The 13,389-nt window shown below is 36.3% G+C and overlaps 1 protein-coding gene across 1 annotated transcript in view; it reads left to right on the top strand.

Moving 5' to 3' along the window:
• The window catches only part of LOC128869966 (paired box protein Pax-6-like), a 50,888-nt gene that overhangs the window by 20,678 nt on the left and 16,821 nt on the right, over positions 1-13,389 (top strand). The gene's annotated exons all lie outside the window — the stretch shown is intronic.

Below are 13,389 nucleotides of genomic sequence, written 5' to 3'. Positions count from 1 at the left end.
AAAAGTATTATTGAAACCTAAGTCTCCTAAATTCAATAGTGTATCGTTATTTAAACGAGCGAATCATCCAAAACATACCAACTGTGTAATTAGTTAAAACTTTCGTTGCAATATAATTAAGTTCCTTCAACCAAATCAAATTCATTTTGCTTAAAGTCATAAAGGAATCCAACGCACATTCACAGGAATAGCATTGTGGCAAAAATCATGAATCATGTATCGTCAGCAAAATTGTTTGGTGGGTGAGTGGTTATATTAAAGGCCAAAAACTGGGTTTCAAAGCTTTGGAATAATGAGAGCTTATTGACTGAAAACTTTAAGTATAACAATTTGCGGGTTTGGTCCCTATTGTTATGAACCCTACTGTGCACCCAATTATCAATTGTAGAACCACATTCGTAAAGGAAAATACTAATTTAATATTAACGATTGGTGCAAATATCAGCATGCCCACAAGTGCATAAATCCGGAACGAAATAGGCCAGATATCCCATCGAAATGCTCCTCTCAGCAGCTAAAAATTTTCACAAGATGCCGTCTAAATCATACTAAAATTAGCCACGAACACCTTCTAACTGGGAAAGCAGCCCCCGAGTGTAGTATATGCAACCGCCCACTGTCTATAAATCACATTTTAGATCATTGCCCTAAGTTTTCCAATAGTAGGAAAAACATATTTAAAAACCAATCACCTTCCGTCGCATTAAGAAAATACTCACCCGATAATGTTAAAGATATTTACAAGTTTATATACCAAAACAATCTACTATATCTTGTATAATACAATGATGATAAAATGTTCTCTAAATCTAAGTTGTTATACTCAGTAATGTTAAAATATATTAGATAAACATCAGGCCGATAGTCTTAGTAGCTAGTGCCTCTTTTTTTGTAATATAGTTATTTATAATTATATTTCATTATTAATAAATAAATAAATAAATAATAATATTATTTACGATTAGAAAACAAAAAGTAATAGCTTCGAAATTTTATCTAATATAGATATGTATGCCCAGGACAGAACTTTTTATAAGCTACTTTTTGCTGTTTTCTGCATCTTATTGTATGCTTCGGGCATGTAAAGGACATACGAATATGTTACATGCAATTTAAGGTTTTTCCTTTAAGGATAAAGCTTTTTAAATAACAATAGCTCTCTTAATCTGGTTCTGTGGATGAGATACCGGTTAACGCTAAATATTAAACCTTCGAATCGCCATTAATGATGTTTTCTTATTTGATAAAGCTTTTTCAAAAATACGTTTTTAATGAGTAATGAAATATGCTAGTTAACGCTAGATATCAAAATTTCAAAATTGAATTTAATTTTTAATTTCTAAGTGCGTATTTCTAAGTCCGTTGACATTGCATTATGCTATGATGTAATGCCAATGCGTGGACAAAGAAGATATTATTTAATTAAATTTCAACCGAAAAAGCATGGCAATTTCATTGATAAATTTTTATTATGCTTAAGAAATATTGTTTACATTTAGCATTGTATCACTATGTGTGATCGGCCGTTAACTTAATATACAATAATTTTTGTATATGAGATATTGCTTACATTTACCATTGTGCCGCTATATGTCGTTTGTCGTTAGCTCCCTAAGATGAATCGTCACCGATTCTTCATTATTTGCAGTTAATTCCTTTATTTGATTTAAAATAGTTCTGTATGTATATTTCTGAATTTCTATATTTTCGTTTGGTTTGGCAGTTTTTTGTCGATTTTTAAACTTTGCTTAAATTATCCACAAAATTATGACAATATATAAAATGCGTAAATTTTTACAGTTTTATTTTCTTTTTTTAAATAATTTAAAATTTCTGCTCTCATAATCAACATTATTTACAGCACTTTGATATTCATAAGTTACTTAGTTACTGACAAATTTTTCGACAATATTTTCTCGTGAGATCAATATCGCTCGTTGTTTTATAATTTCGATTTGAACATTTCTTTCTTTCAGTTTTCCTTTATTTTATTTAAAATTTGTGAAAGACATGTTTTGTTATAGTTTATTTTACAAGAAGTGTTCAAAATTTCTGTTTTACAATTTTGTGCATTATTACATTTGTTGTTTGCCATCTATTTGATCTACAGCTCTTGTTTCATACTATGTGCAAGTAAGTTTAATTTTGGGATATTTTCTATAAATTGTATGTAATTATATCGTTTTTTGACGTGATAACGTCTTATAATTCGATTTAACAGGCTGAACGAACGAAAAAATGTGTCGTTACCTTGCTCATTAGTGTTACCTTGCTCATTTGTCGTTACCTTGCTTATTTATTGTTACCTTGCTCATTTGTCGTTACCTTGCTCATTTGTCGTTACCGTGCTCATTGCCGTTACCTTGCTCATTTGTCGTTACCTTGCTCATTTGTCGTTACCTTGCTTATTGCCGTTACCTTGAATGAACTGCAAGCGAAAGCGCGGAACGAACGACAAAGCAAACAAAGCAAACGAAAGGCAACGTTCGACATCTTGCTCTCTCCTATATGTATGTATATGCGCATATGTACATATATAAATTCACGTATTTGTATTTGCATATGCCTTCTTATTGATTATTATTAATTTTTAATTTGATTTACTTGAAGAATTTAAAATAAAACCAAGTTTGTTAAAAATACCTGTTGTTTTAATGTTGTTATTATTAATTTTTCTATTATATATGAAGGAAAAAATGTATGGTATTTAATATTTACCATATACCTTATAAGATATGTTGTATACTAATATATGTATATAAACATGCATATACATATACAATTTCGCGCAATTTTCAAAAAGAACAAATCTATATGTAAAGATGCATACAAGTCATATGGACATATCAAATATACGAATCTATTCCGTACGCAAGCAAATGTAAGCTAATGTGCTTGAACTGCAAGCGAGAGCGCGGAACGAACGACAAAGAGCACAATCGGCCCCCGCGTTCGGCAACGTTCGACATCTGGCACTGTCCTGCTAGAGTGAGCATATATATGTATGTATATGTATGGATATGCGCATTTGTATATAAATTCACATATCTTTATTTGCATATGCCTTCTTCCTGTGTGCATGGTAATGAACCAATTCTCTATTGAGAATAAACGATGATAGGAAAAATAGGAAATGAAAGGGAGTGTTTCAAGTGTAATGTGTCTTGAGAAAGTCAAATCGATGATGATGCCTCTAAGTGTTGTTGACTTATTAACGTCTGATGCACAATCGAAATTGAAGATATCTTTCATGAATTAGATAAACGTTTCGTCATTTTTCACGTTTGTGTAAATGTAACTTGACCTATTCCATTGCAATTCCATTTACCTCCTCCTCTATATCCATACAAAATATCACGCACGAAAAAATGTGTCGTTACCTTGCTCATTAGTGTTACCTTGCTCATTAGTGTTACCTGGCTCATTTGTCGTTACCTTGCTCATTTGTCGTTACCTTGAATGAACTGCAAGCGAAAGCGCGGAACGAACGACAAAGCAAACGAAAGGCAACGTTCGACATCTTGCTCTCTCCTATTTAAGTGAGCGTATATATGTATGTATATGCGCATATGTAGGTATATAAATTCACATACCTTTATTTGCATATGCCTTCTTCCTGTGTGCATGGTAATGAACCATTTCTCTGTTGAGAATAAACGATGATAGGAAAAATAGGAAATGAAAGGGAGTGTTTCAAGTGTAATGTGTCTTGAGAAAGTCAAATCGATGATGATGCCTCTTAGTGTTGTTGACTTATATCTTTCATGAATTTGATAAATGTTTCGTCATTTTTCACGTTTGTGTAAATGTATTGGGAGGTTGAATTAGTTTTAAAGGTGACACACAGATGGCGCTATTCATCACTTTATTTATGGTAAACGAGGACTCGTGCCGAACCCAAGAAGAGCTTGCTGAATCATTGGGCGTTGATAAATCAACCGTTTGCAAGCGTCTAAAAGCGATGGGAATGATCCAAAAGCAAGGACATTGGGTCCCGTACGAGTTGAAGCTGCGCGACGTCGAACGGCGATTTTTTACGTTCGAATTGCTGATCGAGCGACAAAATCGGAAGGGTTTTTTGCATCCGGTGGTGACTGGCGACGAAAAATGGATCCACTACGATAACCCAAAACGCAAAAAATCATGGGGTTTGCCCGGCCACGCATCAGCGCCGACGGCCAAGCAGAATATTCACGGCAAGAAAATCATGCTCTGCATTTGGTGGGATCAGGTCGGCGTCGTATATTTTGAGCTGCTCCAACCGGGCGAAACAATCACGGGGGATCGTTACCGACTGCAATTGATGCGTTTAAGCCGGGCATTGAAAGAAAAACGGCCGGAAACGGTAAAAAGGCACGACAAGGTTATTTTGCAACATGACAACGCTCGGCCGCATGTTGCTCAACCTGTCAAAAAATACCTTGGAACGCTTGGCTGGGAAGTGTTACCCCACCCGCCGTATAGTCCAGACATAGCTCCCTCCGATTATCATTTGTTCCGACATATGAGTCTCGATTTGGGCGGACCAGCGGTTCTCCTCGTACGAGGCTACCAAAATATGGGTTGAGTCATGGATAGCCAAGCAGCGGCCAGAATTTTGGAGAAACGGCATCCGGAAATTGCCCGAAAGATGGGCGAAAGTTGTAGCTAGCGATGGCCAATACTTCAAATAAAATATTTTGTACCGTTTTTTCACAATAAAGCCCCAAATCTTCGAAAAAAACCTTTAAAACTAATTCAACCTCCCAATAACTTGACCTATTCCATTGCAATTCCATTTACCTCCTCCTCTATATCCATACAAAATATCTATCAAACAAATAAAACTAAAATTTTGTTTTGAAAATTGCAACCATTCCATCAATACTTTCTTATGACGTTGTCACGTTAAACTATCGTCAGTAAACCGACTTTACAGACAACCTCTTTTTAATTCGTCAAAGTGTAAAATGAATTTGGAATTCCTCTTTTCCCGTTTGTATAAGTAATCGTATTTAACATATTCTGCAGTCCATGCATAATAAATTAAAATCTTTTCTTTTGTATTGTTTTAGCTAGTATTTCCTTTAAAATTCTGTACTGTATTAGTTAATTCTGTTATAATTTTATAAATTTATGAATTTTATGAAAGCCGTTTACTGTTATTCGTTACTAGTTCATTTAATTAATTTAATTAATTAATTTAATTAATTAGTTCATGATCAGCGGTTCCTACGTTTCATTCCCAGAGTGTCTCTCTTTTGTCTGAAAGATTTTTTTTTAGTTGTCCTAATAATGTTTTAATTACTGAAAATTCTATAGGTTCCTACATTTGTGGAACAACATCAAGATTCACGTCACAAATCGGAGGACGAGTTCGGCCAAACACCTAACAGAAGTGTACGTGCCAATTATATATTTATTTATTTTTAGTAGGCTGGCACTTTAGGATCTCAATATCCCTAAGCAAAATATATTTCTAACAATATATTGGCAGTAAATTCCTCTTTAGTAATTTCTTTATTACTTGTATTTTCTTGGATGCGGATCTTGGATCATGTAGAAACAATTCCAAAAAAGTAGTTAAAATCTTTTTATTTTCAAAAAACAAAAAGTGCGAAACAGGTGTTTTACTCAAAAATTCATTACTCAAAAACAACTCATTTTAGCTACTGAGCATTCAGGTCAATTGAAGTTTGAGGTGTCCTCTTGATTAGGAAAAAGTTAAAAAAAAATACACTTTTTGAAATATTGAATTTCGAAAAAATTTCGAAGTTTTTTTTTTTGCAAAATAAAAACTGTTCAACTACTTTTTTGCAATTGTTTCTACATGAAGTTGCTCGTGCAAGTAATTACGATCATTTTGAACCCATTTTGAACCCTAAAATCGGTTCGTTTTTAATTAAATTATGAGCATTTAAACTAAAAATGTTCTTATATATTGTAATTAAAAAAAATCGATTTTGAGGCGGAAAACCAAATTGCCGATAAATCTTAAAAAAAAAAATTTAACGGGCGAACAAAAAAATACGTGTCTCATTATTTTGACCAGAGAGCAACATATTTGAGTTACATCGAAATCGAAGAACCTGTCCCGAATAGCCCGGTTGCATTGAAATGGAAAGCATCAGTATTATTTTTCGTTTTTGTATTGTATATTTCATGTGTTTTAAAACTGTATGCAGACTCTCAGGTTGCTGGAATTATTTTCCGTTATGTAAAAAATTAAGTGAAGAATCTCGTAATTTTTTTCTTTTGTTTCATAACTTAATTATTCAATGAAATCATTAAATAAAGGAAATACGTTTTGAACTATAAGTGGTGACAAAAATTTACAAGGTATGGCCAATATCATAACGTCAACCGGTTTTCAGCGAATTTGAAAGAATCATCTTACGTAACATGATCATTTTTATGAAAGAACCGAGATTGTGTTGGTGATGTACAAAAGAAATCAACACAGCCTTCGTTAATGTTACTTAGTTGTCGTGTCAGAACCGACTGATTCGACGAGTGTGTGAATACTTGTAAAATGAGCGGGCAGAATTATGTTGCCGAGTACCCGGTGACCTAGCAGCCGAAATTACTCGCTGAATTTCATTTTTCAGCAGAGCTGAAGGCCGAATTTGGAAATCGATCATCCTTGGGTGAACGCGTAATGTCTGGGGAGACAGACAAGAGACTGCCGTTGGGGTCACTGATGACTGACTCTGAGTCAAAAAAATGTTTACAAGTGATACAAGCTTTTCACAGCTGGATCTTTATTCGTACAGATCACCATTCCATCGCCTACGATACTCGCCGTCACCAATGTGCAGAGGTCCAAAAATCTTGCGCAGAATCTTTCTCTCTTACACTCTACGTGACGCCTCAGTGGAAGCTGTCATCGTCAACGTTTCTGCGCCATACAACAAGACGGGAATGATAAGAACTTTATAAAGTGTGAGTTTTGTTCGTCGAGAGAGGTCTACTCAACCGCCTACTTAGTTCAAAGTATCACTTGTTGACAAAGAAATTAGATTTCAAGGCTGGCATTGTTATGTGTTAATGATAGTTTCTAAATAATCAGAGTCTTTTACTATCTCGAAATTATAACTGTCAACAGTGACAAGGATGCCGATACGCAACTGCGCTGACTGGTCGCTTGTTGATTGCAGGATCACACTTCCTATGGATTGGACAGAGCACACTTAAATCCCAATAGGCGGGAATGCTTTCATCCCACCATATTTTGCATAGAAGCTGATACATGTACTTTACCCGCTTCTCGCCGCCATGTTTGAATAGCTCAGCCAGGAGTCCGTTGGCGGCCGCGGCTTTATTGTTCTTTAGCCACTTTATCGCTATTCTCACCTTGTCATGGTCGGGTAGCGGAACGACAATTCCGAAGTTAACGATTGGGGTATCAGGATCTTCACATTCTCTGTGACATGCGCAGCTATCACTGTTTAACAGGTTCGAGAAGTGTTCCTCCATAATTTAAGTATACCCTGGATGTCAGTCAACAGATCGACGCCTTTGTTGTTACAGAGAAACGCACCGGTCTGGAAACCTTCTGTAAACCGCCGAACTTTCTGGTAGAATTTTCGGGCACAGTTCCTATTGGTCAGCATCTCAAGCTCATCGCACTCACGTGTTTCGGCCTCTCGTTTTTTCTTTCGTATCATACGTCTCTCAGCCCTTCTCTCTCGCCTTGCGTCCAATGGCAGCGTGACTCTATAGGCGGCATCCTTCCTTTCTGCGGCAGTATGACATTCCTCGTCGTACCAACTGGGATACAGGCTCACCGGAATCCGATTTCCGCTTCGACAGCGGTACGTAGAGTACGAGAAATGTAGCTCCATTTCTCGTGCATGCCGGACTGGTTGGCAGTACTCTCTGAGAGCAGGAGTAAGCTTCGAGTGGCGAATATTTTAGCTGTCCGTTGTGATTGCAGCTTTTCGACGTCGAACATTCTTTGTGTAGGTAGATGTACGTTGTTTGCTGCAGAGAGGCGTGTGCGTAGGTTGGCTGCAACAACAACGAGTCATGTTGGGTCGTCGGATCGTGCGTACATCTAAAACACTAAAAGTGTGTCTTCCACCTATCACAATATGATCGATCTGGTTTCGCGTTTTTCGATCAGGAGAGAGCCACGCAGTTTGGTTTATCTTCTTTTACTGGAATCTTGTGCTGCATGCTACCATGTTCCGACTGTGGGACCAAAAATTCCCTCCTTGCCCAGCCTGGCGTTGAAATCGCCATGCACGACATTTAAGTCCTAAGTTTTTCTTGCCTTTTCCCTTCTATTGCATCTGTTGAATGGGAGTGATGTCAGCCTTTGTTCTCACGAAGAACCCATGAAGACACCCATGAAAGGTCGGCGTTGGGCGACGATTGCGAAAGTTAAAAACTGAGCCGCTGAGAGAGCTGAAGGACATACCAAAAAGCGCACATCAGAACTGACTCTAGAATTGTAAAATAATTGTATAATTGTGTTAGAATTATATTTAATCTGATGGGGACTACTTTGAAGGAGATTAAATAGAAATTGATGAATAAGTAAATATTTTTGAGAAAATTTAAAATTCACCGTACTCTTTGAACACGCCTCGTAAAATATTAAGTACAGCTCCCCCCGTAGCTTAATGATTGGTTAGCATAATGGTCGGTGTGTAACTACCATTCGATACTGCATGGGGTCGATCCTTAAGAATTTTTGGCGAACGTAATATTTCTGTGTGTAAGTTTGTACGCATATTAAAAGATATATTTATGTAGGTGTGTTGATTTGTTGCTCTTATATTATATGTGTAGCATTTCTCTATGAAGGAATTGCTTTGGTTGAAGGGAATTCAACAAAGTTTTACAGAGCATCTTAGACAGATATAATATATTATATGTATATACATTTGGTCAAAAAAATATCGGGAATTGTTCATTTAAAAAGCGCACGTTGCTTATATGTCTAAGTTTTTTTTCTGGAATGTCCTCTATAGTGTCGCAGAGTTTGAGCGTGATCTGTCAATTAACTTGTTTTTGACATTTAATTATCAACAACAATAATAGTCAACCGCAGGTGTGCTCTGCGATTTTCATTATGGATAAAAATAAAGAACAAAGAATTTGTCTTAAATTGTGTGTTTTGAACGGGATTTCCGAATCGTTGAAAATGTTGCAGAAAGCCTATGGCGAGTGTGCTTTATCAAAAACACAGTGGTGTAAGGCTTTCGCAGAGGGCCGAGAAGCCGTGGAAGACTTACCCCAATCTGGTCGCCCAACAACGTCTTCAACGGATGAAAACGTCGACATTGTCAAGGAAATGGTGCTGAAAAACTATCTTTTAAGTTTGAGGGAGGCAGGTTTTGATCTTAGCGTGTCTCACGAACCAATTCGCAACATTTTATACCATCAATTAGGCATGAGACGCGTAGTTGGTCGACTCGTTCCAAGAGAGTTGAATTTCTTTCAAAAAATTCATCGGAAGAAGGTGGCTGAAGAGGTGCTTGAGCAAGTGAATTTGGACACAACGTTTATCCAGCGCATCATAACAGGTGATGAGACGTGGGTACATTAGTTTGACATGCAAATCAGTCAACAGGCGTCTGAATGGCGCTATCCACATAAGCCGAAACCCAAAAAATCACGTCAAAGTCGGTCAAAAGTGAAAGTCATCCTACTCGTTTTCTTTGATTATAATGGTGTTATGCGCTCGGAATTCGTTTCAAATGCTTCTACGGTAAATAAAGAATATTATTTGAAAGTTATGCGACGTTTGAGAGAGAATGTGCGTAGGAAACGGTGAAAGAGCTAAAGAAGAGCTCTTAAAACGTGTTTAAAAGGTGCTTTGATGACTGGACTAATCGTTGGCATATGTATATTGCTTCGACCGGAGCCTATTTCCAAGGCGAAAATAAATTTTGATTCCCAGTACTTTTTTGGCAGAATGTATGTATATAATTTTGGATGATTTGGAAAAAATTCAAATATTTATTGTAGATCATACTCAAACGCTAGCTAGAATTCTTTGCTTCTAATGACCAACAAATTCTAATCGACTGCTCCCAAATTTACATAATTCAGTCCCTTATTGTTAACTTTTGGTGAAAAATGTGTCTATGGTGATTAGTCTTCTATGTGAAGTTTCATTTCATTCTGTCAATTCATTCTTTGATTACAAGCAATTTAGTAGGTACCGACGTGTCTCAGTATTTTCAACAATGCAAAAAATCAAGTATGGTGCGGTGGTTAAATTTTTATTTTTGGAAAGTTTAAAAGCATCGGAAATTTATGAACGAATGTCGAAAGTGTATAAGGACTTCTCGCAATCAATTAGTACAATAGAAAGACGGGTTGCTGAGTATAAACGTGGTCGTACAAGTCTTGAAACGATCCATGTCAAGAACGTCCAAAAACAGCAACAACAACAGAAATCGTAGAAAAAATACAGGAAAACCGACAAGGTACTGAAAAAGATTTAGTACAATCCCTAGGCATCTCATTGGGCAGTGTGTCTAATATTTTGATTGAAAAACAAAATCACATTCGAGTTCGACTTTTTCAGCAACATTTAAAGCGTTTTCCAAAGGATGAAGTAGATTGTTTGCGTTGAACTGAAGGAGCAAATTTGTGAAAAAGTCCCAGTTCCTTTTCATCAGGATAATGTACTGTGTCCAAAGAGCATTTTGACAGTTCCTGAAATCCATGAATTAAAGTTCAAATTGTTGGAGCATTCACTGTATTCACCAGATTCCCCTAGCGATTTCTATCTGTTTCCAAGCCTAAACAATGTGTACGTACAAAAAGATTTTCACCAGATGAGGAGGTTATAACCTGTGGAAGCGTATTTTGCAGCCCTTCCAGATTCTCCCTTCAGGAATAGAATTCATAAATTAGAATCTAGCTGGAACAAAAGCATTGATGCTCAGGAAGACTATGCTGAATAATTAAGTGCATTTCAAACCATAAAATTGTGTTTTTCCTATCGAACCGCAAAACGTATTGAAGAACCTAGTACATAGATCCTTTCTCGAAATTTTGAACCGAGCAGTATATGAATGCAACTACACAGTACACTTATCTACAGGAAAGAAGCCAATAGAAGTATTTTTCGGAAAAAGAGTCTCCAAAAACCCCGACCAATATGAAAACTGTTGACAAGAAAACATAGAAACACTTAGGAGTAAACAAAGAAAAAACTCCCCATGAAAACTTACTCACCGGGTGACGTCATTTACATAAGCACAAACAAAATATTGGGCTCAAGACTCACTACCAGATATAGAAAGGAAATAGTAAAAGTAGAGAAATCTAGTGTAGGTTGGTTGGTTATAGTGGTCATTAATCCAGAACCCAACTAGCACTTCCGACCCTTCCGAAAGAATAGTATACTAGAAAAAAAGTTAAAAGAGAAATCTGCGATTACACTAGTTTACAGCAAAAATGATCCTCGACCAAAAAGCGTTTTTTAGACTAATTTGAGGTCGCTGAAACCAAAAATTATTACTTTTTTTTTCAAAAAACGGTTACCGAGATTTTCCCAAAAAACCTGTTTTTTGTGCAATAGTGCAGTTATTACCAGCAATCTCGAAAACAGTGCGCGCCATTTCTTTGAAGTGCATAAATTTCGAAAGGCACACATAAAAGCTACATGGCAATATATAATTCGTGTCAACGGAAGTCGTAGTTTTCGCAATACAAAAAGTAAAAAAAGGCATTTTTGACGTTTTTTACTAAAATATGAAAGTTTATTAACTTTTTTCTGGAACAAAAAATTTTTTTATACCGACATTAGATAGGTTTTCTGAAAGACAATTTTGTCATATACATTTTAAGCCTAAGTTTGTCTGAATCGACGAAAAATTGTAGAAGTTATAACATATTATGTGAATGAAGACAATTTCATCGTCTGTCGTATATACTTTTGATGTATACTCGTACAATACGGTTTCGAACAAAAGTAAATCATGCCAGCCTGCGTATTGAGTCACGCAAAATAACTGTTCTTAGGCTCACTTTAATTAAAAACAGCTTCGATTTCGAATGTCAGCAGTTTCCCAAGCACATCGAGTCAGAAGGCAGAGCCAATTAATCAGATAGCATTCAACGATTTTTGTCGTGATCTTAACTTATCGAAAGAAAAATCAGAACTCTTAGCTTCACATCTACAGGACCGCGGTTATTTGAAATCAGGTACGAACGTAACGTATTACCGAAACCGCAATAAAAATTTCGAACAGTATTTCTCAAAAACAGAAAATTTTTGCTGCTGCAATAATGTTAACAAGTTGTTTGCGGCACTTGGAGAAACTCATGATCCAAACGAGTGGCGTCTATTCATTGATGGTAGCAAGTATAGTGTTAAGGCTGTCTTACTGAACAAAGGCAACAAGAAACCATCAATCCCCGTTGCTCATTCTACGAATGTCAAAGAAACTTATAAGACAATGAAAGAGCTACTTCAATTAATTGACTACAGTTCGTATAACTGGAAAATATGCTGTGACATGAAAGTTGTCGCTCTACTGACTGGTCTGCAGAGTGGCTATACCAAATATAGTTTTTTTTTGTGTCTTTGGAATAGCAGAGCGGATGACAAACATTTCACTCAACAAGTTTGGCCGAAGCGTGTGGAGCATGTCGTGGGAAAAAACAACGTTATCAAAAAAGCACTTGTTGAAAAAAGAAGTTATTTTCTCCCCTTTGCATATAAAACTTGTGCTAATGAAGAATTTTGTTAAAGCTTTGGCAAAAAAACCGGAAAACACAGCCCTTAAATACTTGAAAACCAAGTTCCCAAGATTATCAACAGAGAAAATCAAAGCGGGTATATTCGTCCGTCCACAGATAAAGAAATTGTTTACGGACACAGAATTTCAACAATGCCTTGACAGTTCCGAAGCTAAAGCTTGGAAAGCTTTCCAAAAAGTGGTTCATGGATTCTTGGGAAACAACAGGAGCAACAACGACCGTCAATTGGTTCATACAATGATGAAATACTTTAAAACTATTGGAAAATTATGGGAAAATTTACAATAAACTTTGTTTTTGTTAACGGGTGCTCGCATGTCGTTAAAAATGCACCTACTTCACTGTCATTTGAATTTTTTTCCTCCGAATTTAGGGGCTGAAAGTGACGAACAAGGCGAGCGATTTATCAAGATATTGCTACGATTATAAAGTGTTATGAGGGCTTTTGGGATCAAGGAATGGTGAGCGACTACTGCTGGATGCAACTTCGCGAAGATTCCGTCATCATAAAAGAAGAAGTTTCAGAGTAAAAGCGTATTTTCGACCTCAAACATAGCCATGTCAAAAGCTGCAAAATCACACGTGTTGACATTATGGGTCATAACTTCTACCATTTTTCGTCGATTGAGACAAACTTAGGCTTAAAATGTAGGTGACAAAATTTTCTTTCGGAAAACCAAT

Source organism: Anastrepha ludens, chromosome X (assembly GCF_028408465.1).
Source record: "Anastrepha ludens isolate Willacy chromosome X, idAnaLude1.1, whole genome shotgun sequence".
NCBI lineage: Eukaryota > Metazoa > Arthropoda > Insecta > Diptera > Tephritidae > Anastrepha > Anastrepha ludens.
Note: the sequence above shows the minus strand (reverse complement) of the source record. Positions and strands in the feature narration are given on the sequence as shown.